Here is a 22126-nt window from a genome sequence, read left to right as displayed (position 1 = left end):
GGATGCTGAAAAGAACAAGAACAAGATCCTTTTTGCAACTGGGTTTCTGTGTCCTGTTACACCATATACAATTATGCAGAGAACTAAGACATATCTCAAGATCCACTCAAGGCAGTGTAGGCAGGAGCAATAGTTTATTTAGATTTAGAGAAAACATATTAATAAAGATATCTGGATGTCACCTAATCCATTCCCTGGCCCAAAGGCAGGGTCCATTGAGAGGATGCAACATGTGGAGCTGGTGTAGCAGTACTGAGCTGCAGTCTGCCCAGCCTGTCAACATCTGCTCTGATGTGAAAAGCTGAGGCATAAAAGCCTGGAAAAAAAAAATCCTTCCTGCTGTTCCTACATTTTGTTCCTTTTTGAGAAGTACAGTCCCTCATCATATTGGTAAACCTTACTGTCACTGCAGTTCATTGTTAGTTACATCTATCCTAGGAAATTGAATCTGGCAGAAGCGTGGTCTGAAGTACAGGCATGAAAGCATCTCATGCAGAGGTCAGCTTGCTTTCAGGCATGGCTGCAGCTTGTGCCAAATAACCTCTGCCTGGCTCCTGTTCAAAAGATAGCACAAGCCAGAAATGCTTCCCAGTATGCAAACAGTAAAATCCGAGGAAACACGAGGGTTTAGTCACACAGACAAACTCTGCTGTGCCAAGGCCACAGAACAGGATCTGTAAGGTTTTCTTACATTAGTATAGTTACAGTCACTTAGGAAATGAGCCAAAAATCTAATTTTCCTTCAACTTTTCCCGTCTTTGATGATCTGGGACTGATCACTTCTTACTTTTGGATCAGATTTCCATATTTACTGTTGAAGAAACAGGGATATGTCCTTGTCCCTCTGCCAACACATATTTCTGGCATCACAGAATTCAGCAATCACAAATTTTCAATACTGAGACCAGAAGAAAAGGAGATTTACAGCAGAACCTGAAGCTGGGTCCATTTTGGTTTTTTTATACTGTACCAATAACTGAATCTCAGGACAATCTCCTTTTCTTCTACAGCAGAACCTCAAGCTGGGTCCATTTTGGTTTTTTATACTGTACCAATAACTGAATCTCAGGACTGTCCTTTGTGCTACCTAACAAGTGTTTAGTGTTTGATTCTTTCTTCATGGCATTTTATTACAAAGGTGATGTTGCATTCGTATCCCAAATCCCTTAGTGAGTTCTGAAATCTGTCAAATCAGTCACGTTTCCACATTCATAGCACGTTACGAACAACCCAGGCCAGCTCAATGCATGAATTACATGCCAAAAAGACACAGTAGAGTCACCATAACATGAGCATAACATTGCTCCCAAAATGGACTGTAAACTGGAGGCAGGCATAGGGAGATGCTTATTTGTTTTTCAGGAGAAAAGAAAGGTATGCATTGAGATAAGGAGATTGTGCATTATGTACATTATCTGCATGAATTATGTTACCATTTGAATCTGTTCCAAGGAGTTCCATTTTACACTTGAAAAAGTCCTTTAAGTCTGCCATAGCCTCTCTGAAGTCTTCAAAATGTTGACTTATTTCTACTCAATAATGGCATAATACACACCACCATCAAAATACAATTATATAGCACTGCTATGGCAAATGAAACAACCACTTGCTTGAAAAATTAATATTAGGAGAGTAACACATTTTTTGCCATCTTCTAATACAATTTTGCTGCCGGAGATCTCCAAGGAAAGGTACCACTGGGCACTGGTGAAGCTCCTTGTGGCACAGAAAGAACTGCTCTCTGAAACAGAAGACTGTGTTAAGTGACCACTAGGAGCCTAATTAACATTTTCACTGAGTACTGCTTTCTAAATCTGAGAGCCAAATCAGGTTTCTCTTCCAAGGCATTGCATCTAAAACAATAAATCAACCTGAAATAGTGCTTGGCCATCTTCCAATGGGCTGCTAAATTCTAGTTCCTCCAAAAACTAGAGATCAGAATCACTATCAATGCAGGAAAAAGTATAAGCTTTGATCTGTGAGTGTATTGTCTGTACCCATCTGCATTTTATTGTCTCTAGCTATCTGCATTTTCCATTCTTTCTTACTGTTGTAGCCATTTTCAAATGTCTTGAAGCACTGCTGAAGAACAAGCAACAGATAAAGATGCTGAGCAATCTTAATCTAAAACAAAAATACAATTATTTTTCAGTGACTTCGAGACATTAGTCCTAGCACAAAACCCTCTAACAGTAACCAACCAGACTTTGTATGTGCTGATTTGGCAGCTTTGTGCCAATTTCACTGACGTTTAATACATTACATTTGGCAAAATTTGGGGTGTGTGCCAGCTGATGTTGAGCAGGCAAGTATATATCCCATATAACAAACTGTTGTCAGTATTTTTGTAGGTTTTATGTAGTTTTTTTATTACCTAGTAGCTAGGCAGCTGAGAAACTGAAACATTTTCTTTATCATTTAGGAACAGCTTTTATATTTGCTACAGCCCTAGAGGATTTGGGGTCTTCTAAATGAATTGAGTATTTAAGATAAATAAATAGTGTATTATGTCTGTGATAGATGAAGTTTTCTCCCCACTAATGGTCTTCTGGCCAGTCTAGGAATTGAGGACTGTTGTTGGATGAAAAATAGATATTGCATTATGTTGCCTGAAGGGGGTTATACCAGAGAATTAAATGAGAGAGGACCTTTATAATGGGTATTGATAAAACCATAATTTATTTTTTTTTAGTATTCTAATTGTGGGAGCTTATTTGGTTTTGAATCTTACTTGGATTTGAATACTAAGAACATTTTTTCTTCTATAACTTTCTTACTTGCACAAAATTCTACATTCCATAGAATATCTAAGGAAAATATTAAAATCTTTAATTAATATAATAAAGCTCCACTGCCATGGATGAAGTCACAGTGGTTGACATCAACTGAGAATCTATCACAGAAATGAGATGTGGCTAATGGTTGTGAAGTGCACTTCTTTTTGCAAATTGTGGAAGACAAAAATGTGATATTTTTAGAAGCAATATTGTAAGAGACAATTTATGCATGCATGATATTAATGGCATAAGACATTAAGCTCTGAATGATTACTTTTCCTTGCTTGCATACCAATGCATTATTTTATACTTAACTGATATCTCAGATGACTATCTCTTCTTCCACTCCTTTATTTATGTAATATGTTTTCTCATTTTTCTCTTTTGCACATTTTGTTTGTCTTGTCATTTTTAGGGTCTGAACATTTATTCTGGGAATAGGTTTTGTCTGTTAGAATGAGTCATGCCCTACCTCCTGCTCTCATCCAGACAAGCGCACAGGCGGAACTGAAATGTCCCTTATGTCTTCAGAGCAGGAAGAGTGTCTCTTGGTAGTGTGTAAATTACTTCATATAATAGATCTTTTATCACAGGTGTACAGTGAACAACAGCTACTTTTGACTTGTTTACAGATGAGTTTGGTTCTTGTTTGTTTTCTTTTAAATCCCAATGGAGATAATCTCTACTAGATTCACACTTATGACCTGTGGACTAATACAAAACTGTTTGGTTCCTTACTGTTTAGTAAAACACATACTTATTCATTCTTATAGAGTTTTCCTCTGTTTCTCATATTGTGATGTCACTATTCAGTGCATGGCTATACATTATTTTATAGACAGTGCGTTTTATGTCTCCATTGAGAACTTATTTTTCACTATTTTTGTTATAACAGTGAAGTTTTTGGTATCATTGTGCATTTCCTTTGTAGGCAAGTAGCATTTCATTCAGTTACATCTTTGAATTTCTTTTAAGCTGAGTTGTGTTCATGATGGCCATCAGGTATGGTAATTTCATTATCTCTTGCAATTAGGATAGTGATCCTTTTGCTTCCTTGACACACACTCACATGTGTGATGCATTAATGCATCATACACATAGGGAAGTGGCAATTCCAAAAAAAAATGCATTGGAATAGATTTGATATATTTTATAAGTAAATGTAGCTATTTTAATCAGAAATATTGCCTTTTAAAGACATATATTTATGGATAAAACCTCCCATTAAAACTAGAGCTATTAAGAAGAATTAGAAAGTAGATTTCTTTGGATAATTACATCAGCATAACCACTGTAAGCATAACTTACTCTTTTTTTAAATTTCAGTCATGGCCACAATATGTAAGATAATCTTTTTTGTTCCTCTTTCAACTCCCACACTACACTCAATTTTTCTTCTTAAATTGGATTAGAATCTCTTGAGTAGAAGCAATTACCTTGATTCCTTAAATTCTCTGTCAAGGAAAGAAGGTCTCTGAAACACAAGGAAGGAACAATCTTCAGGATTGTTTTTCCTTTGTTGTAAAATCTGCCAATCACTTTCCAGGAAGGAACTGAAGAGGAGAAGATGAGGAGGAAAATGAAAAAAAGTGTCAGAAACAGTACATGCATTTCTGTTTGTATTTTATATTTTTAACTTTATGGTCAAATGTCCAAAACTGTAATTATTTTAAATCTGAATAATTGTAATCTCTTAGTCCTTTTACTTTGTCTGCAGAGATCTTTGTGAAGTAGACTCTTGAGAACATTATTCTCAGCCTGTATAAATTGCAACAGTTCCATAGTGCATGTACAAAGTTTGTAAACAATTATATTTTTGGACCTTAGAATCACAGACACACACTGAAATAACTGGCATGTAGGGAAATATAACTTGTAGACTTCTCAAATATACAGATTTTTTTCAGTGATTCTAACTGAGCTTGAGACTAAGTTTGCATGAATTGCATACAGAAGGATCAAGAGAGAGATGTAGAAGGCAAAGCAAATGTATAATGTATATGCAGTAGTTCAATGCACAAAAGGAATCTGATGAATACTTTATAAGCCTAATTTATAAGTGCATCCCGACTCCCTCAGTGTGCACTGTTTAAATTAAAAGTTGGTACATCCTGGATGGCATTCTCAGATTGTATCAACACCTCAGAGTCCTTTATCTCATTCCTAGCAATGGAACATGGGTTTTGTGCATGTTTGACAGAGTAAAATGAGCCCCAATACTAAGATACACAAAGAGAACGTGGCTGTGAACTTTAAAAGTGTGTTGGCTCATTTCCTTCAATTCTTCTAATTGCTTAAAAATCTAATACATATGGGAATTTTTGCCAGCTTAGTTATAATGCAACTGCTAAACACTTGATGAGTAGGTTGCAGCTGTCACACACAGCTAATGTAGGCCAAGACAGAGTAGTTGAGTTAAAAGGACTTCGTCAGCGGATGTATGATAATTTAGACCTACACTGCCTTCTCTGATTGTTGTGCAAAGTAAGGAGCAAGACAAAGATGATTTGCTTACCCTAAGAAGCGACAGGGTGAACATCTGTCTTTATGGAAGAGTGATACTTCCAAAAGCTTAGCTTTAGAACACCTCCATTAGAAATGGCATGTTCTAAACTCAAAGTGAATTTTAAACTCCTCATCCAACAAAAAAAGCTCAAGCAGTGCCTGGAAACTTATAGGTACCAAGCCTTTAGCTGATATGATAGTAAATTAATCAGTTACGTTCATTTTCAGATCAAAAAGAATTAACTGTGTATTGAGAAGGATTCTTGTCTTCTCAAGCTGAATCATTAACTACTGTCTTCACAAATGCATAGAAAGCACAAAAGTAAGGATACACAATATTATGGGCATGTCTATAAATCTGTACATTTATCAAATGCCTGACTTTAGGTCGAGATGTGTGATGATGAAAAAAAGGACCATGAAAACTGAGGACTATCACTGAAAGTAACTAGTGTGTTTACAAAAGAACAGAACCCCTCCTGTTTTACTAAGATATTGTGTCAGCAAGAACGAACAACAGAAGTTGTCCCTTTTATGCATTGAAGAACATATTTTCCCAGAACTTTTCCAACTGCAACATACTATTATAATTAATTTTAGATTTAATTTCTCTAAACTTGGGCACACCAAAAAACGATTTATTTTAGCTTTCCAGTCAAATTACTTTTTAAAGTTTTCATACTTTATTTTTTTGCTATAAATTCTAGGAGTAAATTTTTATCCTAAGAAAATTTCAAACCCTGGTTATCTTTCTTGCGTTATTAAAATTATTTCATAGAGGGTTGTTTTATCCTGTTTTCCAGTGTCTACATCTTCAACCAAATTTGGCACTATAGCCTATTTTCTAAGGAAACACTTAAGAATTAAATGCTTCATGGGCATGATACTATAAACTGAAGTTCATATAATTCAAGTAAAATATGTTTGATTGTGAATCTGTATTATTTCAGTTATATAAATCAGCAATAACATTGACTTTTTTCTCTTTCTTCAATTTTATAAAATGAACAGCATTGCATTAAATTAGGGTGTGTTTACTTAGGAAATGTCATCATGGGAGCAGATATAATTATTTTAATTGCTGAAACATTGTCTGACTTGTAGATATTTAGCTGAAGATTTGGGTAAAGCTGGGTTATCTATCACCAGGAAGGCCAAGTCTAGTGGTAGTGTCTCTAGAATGCTCCAAAAGAATAAGCAAAGTAATGCCTGTAGGCAAAGGGAATAACAAACAAAAGGCAAATGTACAGAGATTTGATGCCAAGCAAACACTGTGATTATTAGTATTACAGCCCTCTAAAGAGAGATATTAGACAGTAGTCTGTGGTAATTTTTTGTATAACACAGTGAATAAAATAATCCCAGAGCAGTGAGGAGATCAAGCTCCTACAGAACCTGGGTCTTCACAACTGTGAAAACTAACTCACATGATTCCCAAAGCACAGATTCAGATCTCAAATCTCTCAGCTTAAGGAGCTGCCAGCAATGAGGATCCTGTAATTGGTTTTGGACCTATGAATATTCAAGCTGCCAATTCAAGCACCTCAAAAACTGCAGATTTTAGAAGGTCCACTAGAGAAAGTTATATTTTATGTTTCTACTGCTGAGAGTAAAACCAATAATTTCTATTTCATCAAAATGTGGAAGAAAGATCCCTCAGCTGAATGTTTTTGAGTCCGCAGCCCTTTGAAGGAAGATGACATTTTCTATGGAAATCTGTGCTACACTATTAGATTAAAATACATGAGGCAGGTACGGACTGAAGGACATAATATATGCATGATGGAATAAAAGAGAAATGTCACTGTAGCACAAAGACGTTACTAGAGGTTATTCTCTTAAAATCTTTCAATCTGGGGGAGGTGGAGAGTGAGGCAACTTTTATATCAAAAGGTCATTTTGGTCTAGCAGTCTAGAGCTATTCAGCTAGACAATCTGTTTTCCTCTCAGTGTTTGTTCCATTCTTTCAAGTCTATGTCTTTAGTACTCAAAACCATCTGGAATGAAATGTTTACTTTTGAATGTCAAATAATTGTTTTTTCCCTCTTTAATAAATACATATATATACATATGTATATATATATGCAAAAATAGGCATATTATGAAAACATGAATGTATATAATGCATGCATATATACATTGAATCATTGAGTTAGAAAAGACCCTTGAAATCATTGAGTAAACCCAGAAATGCAAGTCCACCACTAAGTCATGTCCCTGAGTCCCACATGTCTCTGAAACACCTTCAGGGGTGGCAATTCTACCACTGCCCTGGGCAGCCTGTTCCAGGGCTTGACAACCCTTTCAGTGAAGAAATTTTTCCCAATATACAGTCTAGAGCTCTTCTGACTCTAATTGAGTTTGTTTCTCTTGTGTTATCAGTTATTACCTGGGAAAAGAGATTGACCCTCCAGTTCAATATGTCCTCCTCTTACATAGTTGCAGGGAGCAATAAGGTGTCTCCCAAGCCTTCTTTTCTCCAGCCTAAAAAAACCCCAGCTTCCTCAGCTGCTCCTCTAAAATTTGTGCTCCAGACTCTTCTCCACTTCCACTGCACTTTTGTGCACAGGGTCCAGAGCCTCGATGTCCTTCTTGTAGTGAGGGGCCCAAAACTGAACACAGTACTCAAGGTGTGGCCTCAGCAATACTGAGTACAAGGGGACAATCATCACTCTGGTCCTGCCACCCACACTATTTCTGACACAGGCCAGGCTGCCTTTGGCCTTCTTGTCCACCTGGGCACACCTGGGTCATGTTCAGCCACTGTCAAACAGCACCCCCAGGTTCTTTTCCACTGAGCATCTTTCCAGCCACTCTTGCCCAGCCTGTAGAGCTGCATGGGGTTGTTGTGACTTGGTGGAAAGACCTGGCTCTTAGCCTTGTTGAACCTCATGCAATTGACTTCAGCCCATTGACTCATCCAGCCCAGATCCCCGTGCAGAGCCTTCCTTCCCTGCAGCAGAACAACAAACACCTTGCCTAACTTGGTGCCATCTTCAAACTGACAGAGGGTTCACTTGACCCTCTTGTCCAGATCATTGATAATGTTAGACAGGACTGGCCCTAACACTGAGCCCTGGAGAGCATTCACCTCCACTTTCTGGACCTGAGCATCCAGCTGGTTTTTTTACCCAGCAAAAAAACCTGTCGAAGTCATGGGCTGCCAGTTTTTCCAGTGGAATGCTGTGGGAAACAGTGTCAAATGCTTTACTAAGTCTGTGTAATGGCATTTACAGCCTTCCTCTCATCTATTAAGCACGCCATCCTGTTGTAGACAGAGATCGGGTTGGTCAAGCAGGATCTGCCTGTCTTTAGCCCATGCTGACTGGGCCTGATCCCCTGGTTGTCCTGTGCATGCCATATGATGACACTCAAAATTATCTCCTCCATGACCTTCTGTGACACCAAGGTCAGGCCTTTAGTTCACAGAATCCTTTCAACCTTTATTGGTGTCACAGTTTTTAACTTCCAGTCAACTGAGACCTCCCCAGTCAAACAAGAGTCCTGGTAAATGATAGAAAATGGCTCAGTGGCATTTACACCAGCTTCCTCAGTACCTCAGGGTGGATGGATCCCATCCTGTCCCACAGACTTCTTGGATTATAGGGGTTTCATGCTGGTCCCCACCCATCTCATTCCAGATCAAGGGCAGGGTAACCCAAGAACAATTGCCCTTACTGTTAAAGATTGAGGTAAAGAAGGCATAAAGTAAATCAAGCCTTTTCATCATTCTTTGTCACTATGTTTTCCCCCACATTTAATAAAAGAGGGAGATTTTCCTTAGCTCTCCTTTTTTTATTTTTTTTTCTGATGCATTTATAGAAATGTTTTTTATTGCTTTATATGCCAGTTGTGGGATGAAGTTGTAGTTAAGCTTGAGCCCTTTTAATTTTCTCCCCACATAACCTCTCAATATCCTTGTAGTCCTTTCAAGATGCTCGCGCTTTCTTCTAAAGATCATAAAATCCCATTTTTCTCCCTAAGTACATAGATATTATATATGTTGGACTATGAATTATTTATTTAATTGATGAATTATTATTTAATGTTATATTAACCTGACTAATTTGAATATAATACTGTGAATTTGACAATATTGAGAAACAGGAGTCCACATTCCTCAAGATTTTAAAAATCATTATAGATGCGCTAGACAAAATATTTTCCTTTTCTCAACAACCATTTTATGACCTTCTAATGCATTTAAAAATTATATCTACTGTAATAGAAATAAATAAGGGGTTTGGGAGATTTTTGCTTTTAAGCAAAATAAGAAAATTATCCCTGGAGTCTTTGCTTTCCCTCCCTCTGGTCACACTTTTCAAATTTTGTTAATATCCTATTAAAAGCAACAGCAAAAGGATTAATATTTTCATAGTGCATTTATGTTACTGCTTGCATGAGATCACTAGGGGGACAACCCTTTCATTTACCTTTTTGTTTCTTTCTCTGAACTGAGAAAATAATGTTTTGTTTTTCTCTAGGAAGGCAAAGTTTATGGTTACATTGCCACCATGGGTCTCAGCATTCTAGTGAGAAGGGGTGTGTTTGAAATTCCTATTTAGACAAAAAAACCCCCACAAACCCCAAAACTATGAAAATTCATTTGCAAGGCATTTCCCAAGAGAGTATGTTTAACATTTTATACCTTTCTACCTTAGGAGATTTAAAACTAAATCAAATTTGGCAAATTGAAGTTGTATTTTATTGTGAAAATTTCACAATAGAGCCATGTGTCCCTAAAGTCCTTAAAGAATGATGGTTGTTCTGATAGCTATCTTATGGTTTCTAAACATGATGAATTGCTTTTGAGATTTATACATCTGGTACTAAAAATGCATCAAATGTTATGTCTGGCTGTTTTTTGTTAGAAGAAAACCCTTCACTTAGCAGACCTGGACATGGTGTAAAAGGATATTGCAACTCAATGTTTCATTTGCATGACACATTGGAAGCTAGGACCCAACAGCTCCTAAAGTTTGTATAAGTATTACAAAGTATGAGGCAATGTAAAATTACTATGGTCTTCACATCCAAACTACTTTTTGGCAGACAGTGAAATATTTCCCTGAATTAGGTCTCACATGAATTAATCATTAATTAAAAACAACAACAGCCACCATACAAAAACCCCAACCCAAAACCAACCATAGATCACTGGAGAGGAGATCAGTATGGCTCCTCTGCTTCCACTCTTGAGGAAGCTGTAGACAATGGCAAGTTCCTAGTTCTGGCTCAAAAATTAACACGTCTAAAATTAACATGTCCAGACTGAGGATGTTGTCTAGGTGTGTGATAAAAGCTCTTGTGTGCAACCTGGCTCTTTAAGCACAGCCATGGAAAGAGTCTCGATGCTGACATGTATTTCTGCATTCTCAGTAGCCAGCCCTCACCCTGCTCAGGCAGAGTGGGACAGGCAGGATGAGTCCCTTGGCACTGCCTGTGTTTGTGTGAGGCCTCTATGTGTCTGTCTGCATTACCTGTGCAACTGCCAGCTTACTGAACAATAATGTACTGAACAATGTGGTGTGCATGTGAGGTCTGCAGGCACGCTTACTGCTGGGTGGGAGAGGGGACATGCCTCCTGTCTGCACAATTTGCCAATTCCAAACCAATATTGTTTGCTGCTGGACACTCGTTTCCTGTGGACCCATTCTCTATGATCCCAAGTGTTTTCAAAGCTGTGGCTTACCAAGACAGTTCATTCTAAGTGAAAGGACTCCTTATGTTTAGGTGGTGCTTAAATGGCTCTGGTCACTTTTGTTTTGCACTGATTGGTGCAAAATTCTCTCACTTTTCTCTCTAAATATAGTCAATAAAATACAGAGCACATGTCCGGGGAGGGGTGGTCATACCCTGAATGGGGGTAACTTTGGGATGGAGGTGTGCCTTGATATTACAATTAGGTTACCATGAACCAAGCTCATTGGAGGAGAACAATTTCACCACAGCTGCAGGCTCACAAGCAGGACATCTCCCCTGCCTGCCCTGGCTGACAGGTGCTGGGCCATTTCTCAGCTGCAAAGCACCACTGAGTTGCTCTCCTTGCAAAGATTCCAACAGAGCCTGGCCACAGTGTCTCAGCTCTGCTCCTGTCTCTGTTCCATTCCCCTTGGCAGGTGCTATGGATACAGATAAAGGTGAGCAATTATCATGGAATAGCTTTTGAGCATGCCAACTGCATTCCATCCAGGGCACAGCAACTGTATTTTACCCTGTAATTCCTGTACAGTTATAACTTTCATTAAGATGCAAATATAACTTCTCAGTTTCCTCTAATTTTATCCCCAGTCCCATACTACAAATTTAATTTTTTTTTCTAAGTCTGATTTTGTTACGACAAGCTTATACTAAAGAGGTTATTCTATTTCATCTTTTTTATATATTGGCACAACATTAATTTTTGTTCCAGATGTTTCCTGAATATCCTCCACATTTCAATACTTTTGAAAATCAACCTTGACAGTGTATAGAACTCCTCTGACACTTCTGTTATAATACTTTGATGCAAATTACACAGACATGCTGATGGTACATCCAAGTGAGAGGGAGAGGGAGAGTTTAACATCCTTCAGAGTAACTTTTGTAATGGAATTTTTTTATTGTGAACTATGAAGGGACTATATTATCTGGATGTTTCCCAAAAAAGAGCAGCAATACTGAAGGAGACCTTTTGCTTTGTCCACCGATAATCATTGTGTATTCATTATATTTTATTTTATTCCATGTTCAAATACAAAGAAGCCATGCCTCAAATAGAAAAACTAACCCCATATTTTCCTTGCTTATTTGCTATCCTGGAAGCTTTGGGTCCATAACTTTGGTCAGTGTGTTGAAACAACTTTGCCGTGATGGACATGGATGGGAGAATTCCCAGGAGGCGTCCTGATGCTCTGCAGTCACGTTAATCCAAGAAAACACATAGTAGGAAAAGGCACCGAGATATTAATTTCACTAAGTAGCTGAAGGGCTGCAATTACTCAATTACTTATTATATTTTACTATGTCCTTACTTTTACATGGTGATTGGTAACATTTACACTAGAATAAAAGTGAAAAAGAAGTGGAATCAACAATTCAAACAAAATCTACTTGATATATATCTTAACCTTACTCCACACAGTTTAGACCTAATGTAGCTATTGCTCCGATCCACAGTGTGGAAAGACGGCTCAAAAACACTGCTTAATGTAGGGAACCTGGCTTAATGTAGGGAAAATGATTTTTTTTTCCCAGTTTGTAATACTTGTTTATAATTCTGAGATGCTAACTTCTTACTGTGCTGATCAGAGGGTGTACGCTTAGTAATCCTGAGTTATTAAGCTCCATATTTGAAGGGATAAAAGAGAACAAGGGAAAAACAGGGATAAAAGAGCAGTCTCTTCTCTTTGTAGATAGAATGGATAGCTAGGGCTTTACATGTATTCTACTTAGGAGCCACTTTTTTGTTTGCCATTACAGGTTTGTTTTACTTTATTTTTTCTCAATTTTAGATCTTACACAGAAATGTTTATTTGTAACATTTACAGCCATAATTGTAAAATTAAATAGGCAAAATATCTCATTTTGGTAGATCTGACGTATTCTTTTCAATGGCCATTAAGTTGTGGAGTTACAGGTATAATATTCCTGACACCAGTGGTCTTAATTACAAACCCTTTACTTAAAAGATAATATAATATGTTTAAGAAAATTTCCTTTAAAAAGCTGAAATGCATCACTGATACATTTCCAATATTTCAAATGCTATTTGCTCTCTGGCTTGTAAGTTTTTAACTTATAACAATTATACTTTTTTGTTTGTGTTTTGTGATTAATTCCATCTGCAAAGCTCACATCTGCTGATTGTTTATGTCTGTAATCAGCTGTGCAATCAGACATCTAAAGGAGTTGAATAACTCAACTAGTTTGCATGCATTTCCAAAATCCCCTGCAGGTATGGGGCGGGGGGAGTATCATCCTATCATCAGTGAGTGATAATTGAAGATTTCTCAGCTCTGTGTTGGACTCTAGAAAGGGGTAAGGCTTTGCAGTGGTGATGATCCTTATGTTTCCAATATTTCAAATGCTGTTTGCTCTCTGGCTTGTGCCTTATAACTTATAACAATTATACCTTTTTGTTTGTGTTTTGTGATTAATTCCATCTGCAAAGCTCACATCTGCTGATTGTTTATGTCTGTAATCAGCTGTGCAATCAGACATCTAAAGGAGTTGAATAACTCAACTAGTTTGCATGCATTTCCAAAATCCCCTGCAGGTATGGGGCGGGGGGAGTATCATCCTATCATCAGTGAGTGATAATTGAAGATTTCTCAGCTCTGTGTTGGACTCTAGAAAGGGGTAAGGCTTTGCAGTGGTGATGATCCTTACTCCAAGCATTTTGAATACACAGACAGTTCTGCATTGCTGGTGCAAGGTGCTTTGGGCACTGAAGGTGGCTCCTGACACCAAAGGGGATTCAGTGAGGTCTGAATTGCCATCTGGCCACTCTGCAACAGTCTGCATGATCACTGTTCATATGCACATTTTGTTAATGGTCATTAATACCTTTTTCCTATCATTCCCTTGGGATAACATGAATAATGTCAGCTACTTTATGTCATAGAGGCTCTCCTAGCTTACAACAGTTTAGTTTTTAATTCTGAATGTATGTGGTAAACGTGGTCCATGCAATGGGTTGGCTTTGCATTTCAGGAATCCCAGTGAATTAGCTTTAATCTTTAACATCAAAAGGGGTTTTTGTTCAAATCACTAGTGATAACTGTGCCAGCATATTAAGCTGTAAACTCAGAAATATGAGGATAAGATTCACTGTAAAACAAAGATCTAGGTGGTGTTTCCCCATCAAAATCTTTGATGAGGTGATAGATTTTACCTTTTGACAAATAAATCTCAGGTTGTTTTTATTTTAATTAGTAGAATGCACATTTTCTCTCTTCACATTTGAAGTACCTTGTGTTTTTCCTGAGTATCTTTTAGGTCAGGTTCTGTTATCAAAGACTAGGACTCTGCCTAATTAATAAGTCCCAACAACCATAGAACTTGGAGTTCTTGAACTTTTTGGTTTTGAATGGATTATATAAAATTTTATCAGACATTTCTTTGGATATTTTACTTTTAAGAAGAAAAGATACTGTGCAAAACAGGTAAGAACAACAAATTTTTTTGCTTTTTCTATGGGTACAAACCCCAGCTATGAAAATAATATTAATTTGGCAAGAACAGTTGATTTTTTTTGTTATCAAGGCAAATTAAATTAATTTTGATGTATAGCCATACATTTGAAGACAGCATTTATCTTATGTCTTTTTATGTAAACCTAACAGGACTTAAAAATACTATACCAACAATGACACCTCAGCCATGAAACCCAGCAAGGAAGATGGTATTCAATCACCAGTATTAAAGTCATATACATGTTGATGACCTCTTATCTTCAAAGGTGAACTCATATGAAATATAGTGTTCAATCTTGCCAAATATTATAATCTATTGTTAGGAATTTAAACATATATTAATCCTTGCATTTAACTTGAAACACATGCTAAACCCAAGTGTTTATACCTGGCAGGGGGATGGGAAGAAAAAGGTAACAGGGGAGAGAGAGATGGGCTAAAAGGAGATTGCCTGCCTATACTTGTGTGATGTATAGCCCATTTAACAGATTTTATGAGCTGCAATTACCCATGCCTCTCATGAGAGATATTTTTCCTTCACTGTAGCCATCCTACTCAAACAAAAAATGTGTGTGGCGCACTTTTAGTCTTATCACTGCCACCAAAACAGGTAGCAAGATGCTATCATAATTTGTTATAAATCATTATAGTCTGCAATACTATTTAAAATTTTCTACAGAATTCTTCACATCAATTAAATTCTGATGAACTTTGCCTAGCCTGATGGCACAAAGTGGATTGGCTAGTCAGCCATATAAGAAATTCAGTGCACAGAACTAATGGAAGTATTCCAGCAAATCACATCCCCCCTAAAGCCAGATGTTTTTCTAGTCGCTAATGGTAATTTGTCCTTATCAAGGTCTTAGAAGCAGCATATCTGAGAAAATAATTTTATTCTGTTCTGGTTCAAAACAAGACAGGGTTGATTTTTGCAGTAGCCAGGAGGGGACATGGCTGAGATCCACCTCCTGTTACTGCTGGGGGCAGGACGAAGGGATTCTCTCTTCCAGGGAGAAGGCATTTCCTTCCGGTAGTGGAGAAAATGAGGCAGAGGGAGACATTCACTGTGGTCTATTATCAGGGAGTTTTTCTGTATAAATAATTCCTTTTCTTATACCATTTGTCATTAATATTGTTGCCGTTACTGACTGTTTTCTTGTCTCATAGCTGTTGCCAGGAAATTGTTCTTACCTCAACATATGATCTTTACTTTTTATGCCTCTAGTTCTTGTCTACCACCTTCTGAAGGAGAAAGGGAGGGAAAAACTGTGTGGAGTGAGTGGTAGCATGAATTCAGTGGGAGCACTAAATTGGAGAATACCATTCCTAAATGTCTCTGAAGTGACTATTTTGTTTGGCAGTTACTTAACTCTGATAACCAAACACAAAAAATGAACCAAACAACAGCAACAAAACCAAACAAAATCAAACCCCCCACAAAACCAAACAAACCGACTATACTCCTATAAAATAGACACAGCCACAGCATCCCCCGCCTATAACGTTGCAGGGGGTTATTGTGGCCAAAATGTAGTAAATAGTAAAAGTAAATATAATTGAGAAATAGTAGGGTTTTTAAAGCTTAGATGGAGAAGAGCAAAACAGATCCTATAATCAGAAATGTCTTCCACACGAATGCAGTGAACAGGTTGGCCTTATGATTCCTTCCTTCCTTCCTTCCTTCCTTCCTTCCTTCCTTCCTTCCTTCCTTCTCCCTCCCTCCCTCCCTCCCTCCCTTCCCCTTGTCCTTCCTCCCATCTCTTCCCCTTTGCAAAATTTCACACAGGTGTGAACTTCACCAAGGATACAGCACTCTCTGCTGAGGTTACAAGGAATATTCATTTCCAATCAGATACAGAATTGGCTTTAAGAGGAGAACAGATGGCAGCTGTGAAACAGCTCCCTCCATGTAGATGTCACGAAGTTCCATTGTACCAGGAGACGTTTGCAACCTGCTCCTGATACGATTGAGTTCTCCCTCCCTAGAAAGTCAGCACAGAAAGGACCTGTGCCCTTTAGACAATTTTGCAAACCAAGTTCCTTCAACCAACAAAAATAACAATTATTTGATGAATGAAGATACATGGAATGTGGTTAGGACACATGGAAAGTGTTTAGGACATTCCAAACAAAAAAAGTTAATTTCAAACGTGGATTTCAGTCACATATGTGCTCCATAACATTGGTAAAATCATTACTAAGAGTTATATAATGTAGGTTAAGAATATATGACAGGATCAAATTACATGCTTAATAAATCTCCATACATTAAGGTTTGCTTTAAAGAGTGGGAAAATCCACCATGTTTTTTCTGTCTCATATTGCACCAAAAACCAGAAAATCAATTACCTAATATGTTTGGTCTGAAAAAGCCAAATTTTTTTTTCAATGTTTCAGATGCAGCCATCTGAAATAAGAACAATGTTGAGGGCTATAATGGATCATTTTACAAGGCTGCAGTCATAGGCCTCCAGGAAACCCATTTTGACTTAATCAGCTTTCCAATTTTTCAGGTAAAATGTAGCAGTTCTGGATCATATCCAAGAATGAGGACACAGTAATAAAAAAGATTCAATACATTTTGCATAGTCTTCACTATTTTAAATCAAGATGGTATCTTAGCAAGCATTAACACTTGTTTTCCCTCATGTTTACTGTTCCTTCCTATTTTTTGGGTACTGTAACAAAACTCTTCTCTCCGTATTTAAAACCAGCTTATGATATCCTTGTCTCTGCAGATATTATGCAGCAAGTTAAATACATGAAATATTTCTATGTCCCAAAACTAGTGTTTGCTGAAATTGCATTCTGCTACAGCAAAAAGACATTTCCCAAGGTGCAGCACTATTGAACATCTTTCAGCATTTTCTGAAAAGGAAAAACATTCCCTAGTGTAGCACTTACCTTCTCTTTCTTCAGTGCAACTACCATGGTCCAGTGCTTGACCGTGTCTCAGCTGATTAACTCAGGAGCATGAGAAGCAGCAGCTGAGATAACCACTGAGAACAGCAGCTGTTCTGGAATGTCACAAAGTCACTTCTCTGTATTTCTGGCAAAGTGTACAGAGATCGTTCTGCAAGTTAAGCCTAACTGCATTTTCACATATTTTTGTTTACCTCTAAAGTTCATGTACAATTGGTAAAACTGAGACCAGAGATAAAAATTGTGCATTTCTGAATTTGTTTGGTTAACAGCTAGAACGACTCCTCTTATTTTCATGGTCTCTGGCAGAGAATCAGAGGCTCAGAATGATTGATCTATGTGTGTCTTCCTCTTTCCCTACATGTTTCTACCTACACTACCTTTGGGAAAAGTCATTGGAAATAAAACTTTTGTAGAAATACCATATTTACATTCTTCCCTGAACAAGCTGCATTATTTTGTGAGGAGTTGGTGGCAAGCATATTTTTCTATCAGTTGTAGATCTGTGTGATCTCCTACTAGACACTTCCTTTGCACAAAAAGTAAGATGGTTACCTGGGCAAAGGACGTCTAGTTTGAAATTCCTAATGTTTTTTATTTTATCGTATTGGAGTGTAAGACAGAAGTTGTACCTGCAGCCATACAGTGATTTGGATTGGATACTGTTACTATTAGACACAATGCCCACACTCTAGGTATGTAGGTAGAAGTAATTAATTAAATTACTAGCAAGACATTGAGATGATACAGTAGGAATTGCTTTGTCAAATTTACAGGAAACTTAATTAACCTTGGTTATCCAGCTTCCGAAGTTCTCTAAATGAGGAAAAGTTGTCTGTCAAAGAGTAGTCAGTAAGACCACCATAAAACACTTTACTCAAGTAACCATGATAGCATGGATGAAATGCAGACAAAATCAATATCCCCTTCTGTGGGCAAATTGCTCTAGTTGCCATAGGGGCTGACTCTTATCTGTAGAAACCTGAGTTTCATAACAGAGTGCCTTTGCATATGTTTTTGAGTTGAGTTTTGCTTCCGTTAACACAAAAAATTTTCCTGTTGTAATTACTGCTTTTACAGTTTTGCTAAGGACAAGTGGAAGACTTTACTGTTTATCTTTAATTTCATTTGGAGCGCTAGGTCCTAGATGGTTTATACCATGGGTCAAGTCCTGGTCTCCAGCTCCCTTCTTCTACCATTCTGTTCTTCTCCACTAAATAATGCCCTCTCTGCTACTTTTTGAATCACAGGAACTTTGGATATTAACATTGATCCTGTTAAGGTTTTATTTCATATTTCAATTTCATATTGGAGATATTCTGGGGAAAGAGCCACAAAGAGAGAAGTGAGAGCTGGAATATTCTCTCTTTCTGCTGAAGCTTGTTTCAATCATCACAGTGAGCCAGCACCTAACATTTTGAATATGATTGCTTAGAGCCCATAAATCAAAGGGCTGAAGAGCAGAAGAGAGCAACAGACTTATGCTGCCCCTGCCCTCTAGTATATACACATTTTTTTTTTTTTACACTGAGCTACCTGGTGTAAACACAGTCACTGGCATGTGCAATGAGCCCTCCTGCTGGAGTTGGCTTCCTTGGCTCTTGAAGTTTTGGAAGGGGTTTAGTTTGAGTCTTTGCCCTTCTTCTGTCCTTCATCGTAATACTGCAATTAGACCCACAACTTAGACTTATTGGCCATAGGGAAGATTAACATAAAGTGTTGATGGGAGTCATATTTCCCTTGGGACACAGAAGTGTTCTGAGAGAACTTCTTTTCCTTCATTCCACTATTTTCATTTATTTCCATTAGTTTAAAAAAAAAAAAAAAGCAGTGCCAGTAGATTTGCTAAGATACAAACTGGTTAAAGTAGGAACAAATGTATGGAAACAAATTAATTGGAAAAAAGGGGTTGATATATTTTTGTTTTTTAACGTTATTCTAATATTAAAAAAAATAGTAACAAATTTTTATATGGCCCGTGGAATTGTGGAATTTACTGCCTAGATTACGGTTTTAAATTTATCTAGATTTTTAAAAAAATCAGATTTCTGTATGGAAAACCAGTATCTGGAGCTAGCAAGAAAGCAGCAAATTTCAAGCTTCATTCTCTATTTGCTAAAGATACATATGAATTTTAAAATACTAGAAAATAATTGCATTTCTTCTTATTATTAATTTTCTTATAATTTTTTTTTCTAATTTGGATTCTACTGAAGACATTTTTTGGAATATATGCAACATGAGCGATTCTGGGCAGAAGTTTCTTTGGTTTAAGTATAACATTCTTTAGAAAGATATCCAATCTAAATGAGGAATGAATATCTGAGCTTTTTCTGGTCTTTATTTGTAGAAGGCAAATGCCAAGCTTCACAGAAGTCAGATTGCATTTTAGAATTAATCCTGTTCCAAGGCAATGATTTTTTATTTGAATATATTCAATGAAATTCCATTTATGTAGATCTTTTAAACCTGGAAATTCTACCAAAATTAATCCTGTTGAAGTTCCAGTAAAATGTAAATCCTAACTCATTTGTGAGGTAGAAAGGAGTTTAAGTTTCAGTACAATAGTTTGTACATCACAAACTTGTCTTTTTTTTTAAATTTATATTCATGACTGAATTTAGCTCCATCTTGCTGCACTGATCCTATTTTCCAATGGTAAAAACTTCCTTGGTCATGAATTTTTGCCTTTATTTTCTGGAGGCTGGAATCCTTCTCAGAAAATGCCTGAAGCACATGTTCTATATTAGGACAAATAAAATTAAATGTATCCTTAAAATTAAGCTGGTGCTTATTCTTTGCTTAATAAAAATTAATTAAGCATGTGTTAATTATTTACTGGGATTGAAGTCTGCTTGCTGAGTTAGAGGATAGACTTTTTGGATTAGTTTTTAACAGTCCTCTTCATAGAAACACAGATGGAGCATTCAAATGTCCTGATTGCTCACATGTTCTCATGATCTGTAGCCAGGATCTGGTATGGGCTTTTTTCAGTTCAGTCAGAACAGGACTTCATCTGGAAAGCAGCAGATGGAAGGAAGGGAGGGGATCCAAGTTTTTAATCCTTTTTTCCTTTTTTTCTTTTCTGAACAGATGTTGTTGAGATGATCGAGCTACAGAGACACAAATCCAACCAAAAACTGGGTAAAGAAATATATACAAACATATGTTGATACTTGGTACGTGGTTAATCAGGCAGGCTACAGTCATCTACTGCTGACATGAATATCTCCCTCGCATATAATGGAGATGACAGGATTTTTAGGGCTACTGTAGAAGGATTTAATTTTGTGTGCTGTTTTGACTTTTCATTCAGTCAAGAGAAAAGCTAACAACAGTCAAAATTACTTTAGTAACAGTTAAATGGATAAGCACAGGACCAGGAAGTTAGTGAACAACAAGCTGAAAAGTACATGGAAGAAATTTTACCAGAATGACAGGAAGGTTATGGCATATGGCTCAGGTTCACAGACTTCAGTTTGGGGCCATAATTTCACTGACAACTGTCAGGTGGGACACTAAATAAATGGAAAAATAATTGTATACAATAGGAATTACTGATGAGTTAAGGAGCAGTATTTTTCTGATTAGGAATTTTCATAAAGATAAGGCTATGAAATTAGAACTATGCTGATCTAACCATGGTGGTCATGATGAAGTAATTCTGATTTTGTCAGTGATATATTTATTGCATCTAGATCTTTAAAACCAAAATTCATTACTCTGATGACAATTCCTTCAAAGTAAGGTATAAATGAGATGCCTCACTTTATTTTTTTGCAAAACTCACCGGTTAAATTAAATATATGCAAAACTTTGAAAAAGTTACTAATTACAGCTTAGTAAAGTTTATTCTATGTAGTAACTTCCTTGTTGAAATTCAGTAATTATGAATGAAGGGGATCCCAGCAGGCACCTGTTTTACACTTGAAAGCTCAGAATTATTGCTCTACAGTAAAACATTGTGCTATGTAACATAAGTCAAAGGAGGAATTGCACAGCAATAGTTCTGTTATCTTGTCTGGGAAGATCAGAAATGGAGCTCAGGTTGGATGGGACAGGCTGTTGTCACTATACAAACAGTTATGACTGCATTATCCATGGCCAAAAGAAAGAACATAATATGGAGAATACTTACACTAAATCAATATTTACTCTTTTTGAAAAAATGCCTCCAGATCCTTAGAATGGAAAGAAAATTTAACTGCAAAGCATTATACTGTATGTATAAAAAGATTCTGGTGTAATTTAGGTCATATCTGACTGACTCTATAGGATAAAATGTCCTTAATTTCTTGAGGTATAAACAGACAACTATAAAAGAAAATAATAACATAATAACATAAAAGATGTAAAATTTTGAGTTTTTTATAAATACAGAAGGAAGAATATCTAAGGAAATTTACCATGAATATTGAAGAGTCCATAACTGATTATTTTCTGTTCCTGACAAAACACCCTTAAATCTAAACCAGTTAAAAACTAGGAATGCCTAGAAAATATTTTTGTGAGGAAGATCATATATAAACATACAATACTAAAAAAACTGAAGGCCAGAGCAGCCTTCTCTCAAAACATGGATATTTTCTGATTTGACATATTTCAGCCCTCTTGTCTTTAATGGAGTTTGGTATTCTACCAAGACTGTGAAGTACCTCATGGATACTCATTAGAAATGTAGGGATTTAAATGCTGAATACAATAATTAATTTTATAAAACTGTCATAAAGCTACATAAATACTACA

This window comes from Passer montanus, unplaced genomic scaffold (assembly GCF_014805655.1).
Source record: "Passer montanus isolate IOZ18808 unplaced genomic scaffold, ASM1480565v1 scaffold3, whole genome shotgun sequence".
Classification (NCBI taxonomy): Eukaryota; Metazoa; Chordata; class Aves; order Passeriformes; family Passeridae; genus Passer; species Passer montanus.
This window is presented reverse-complemented; position numbering follows the sequence as displayed.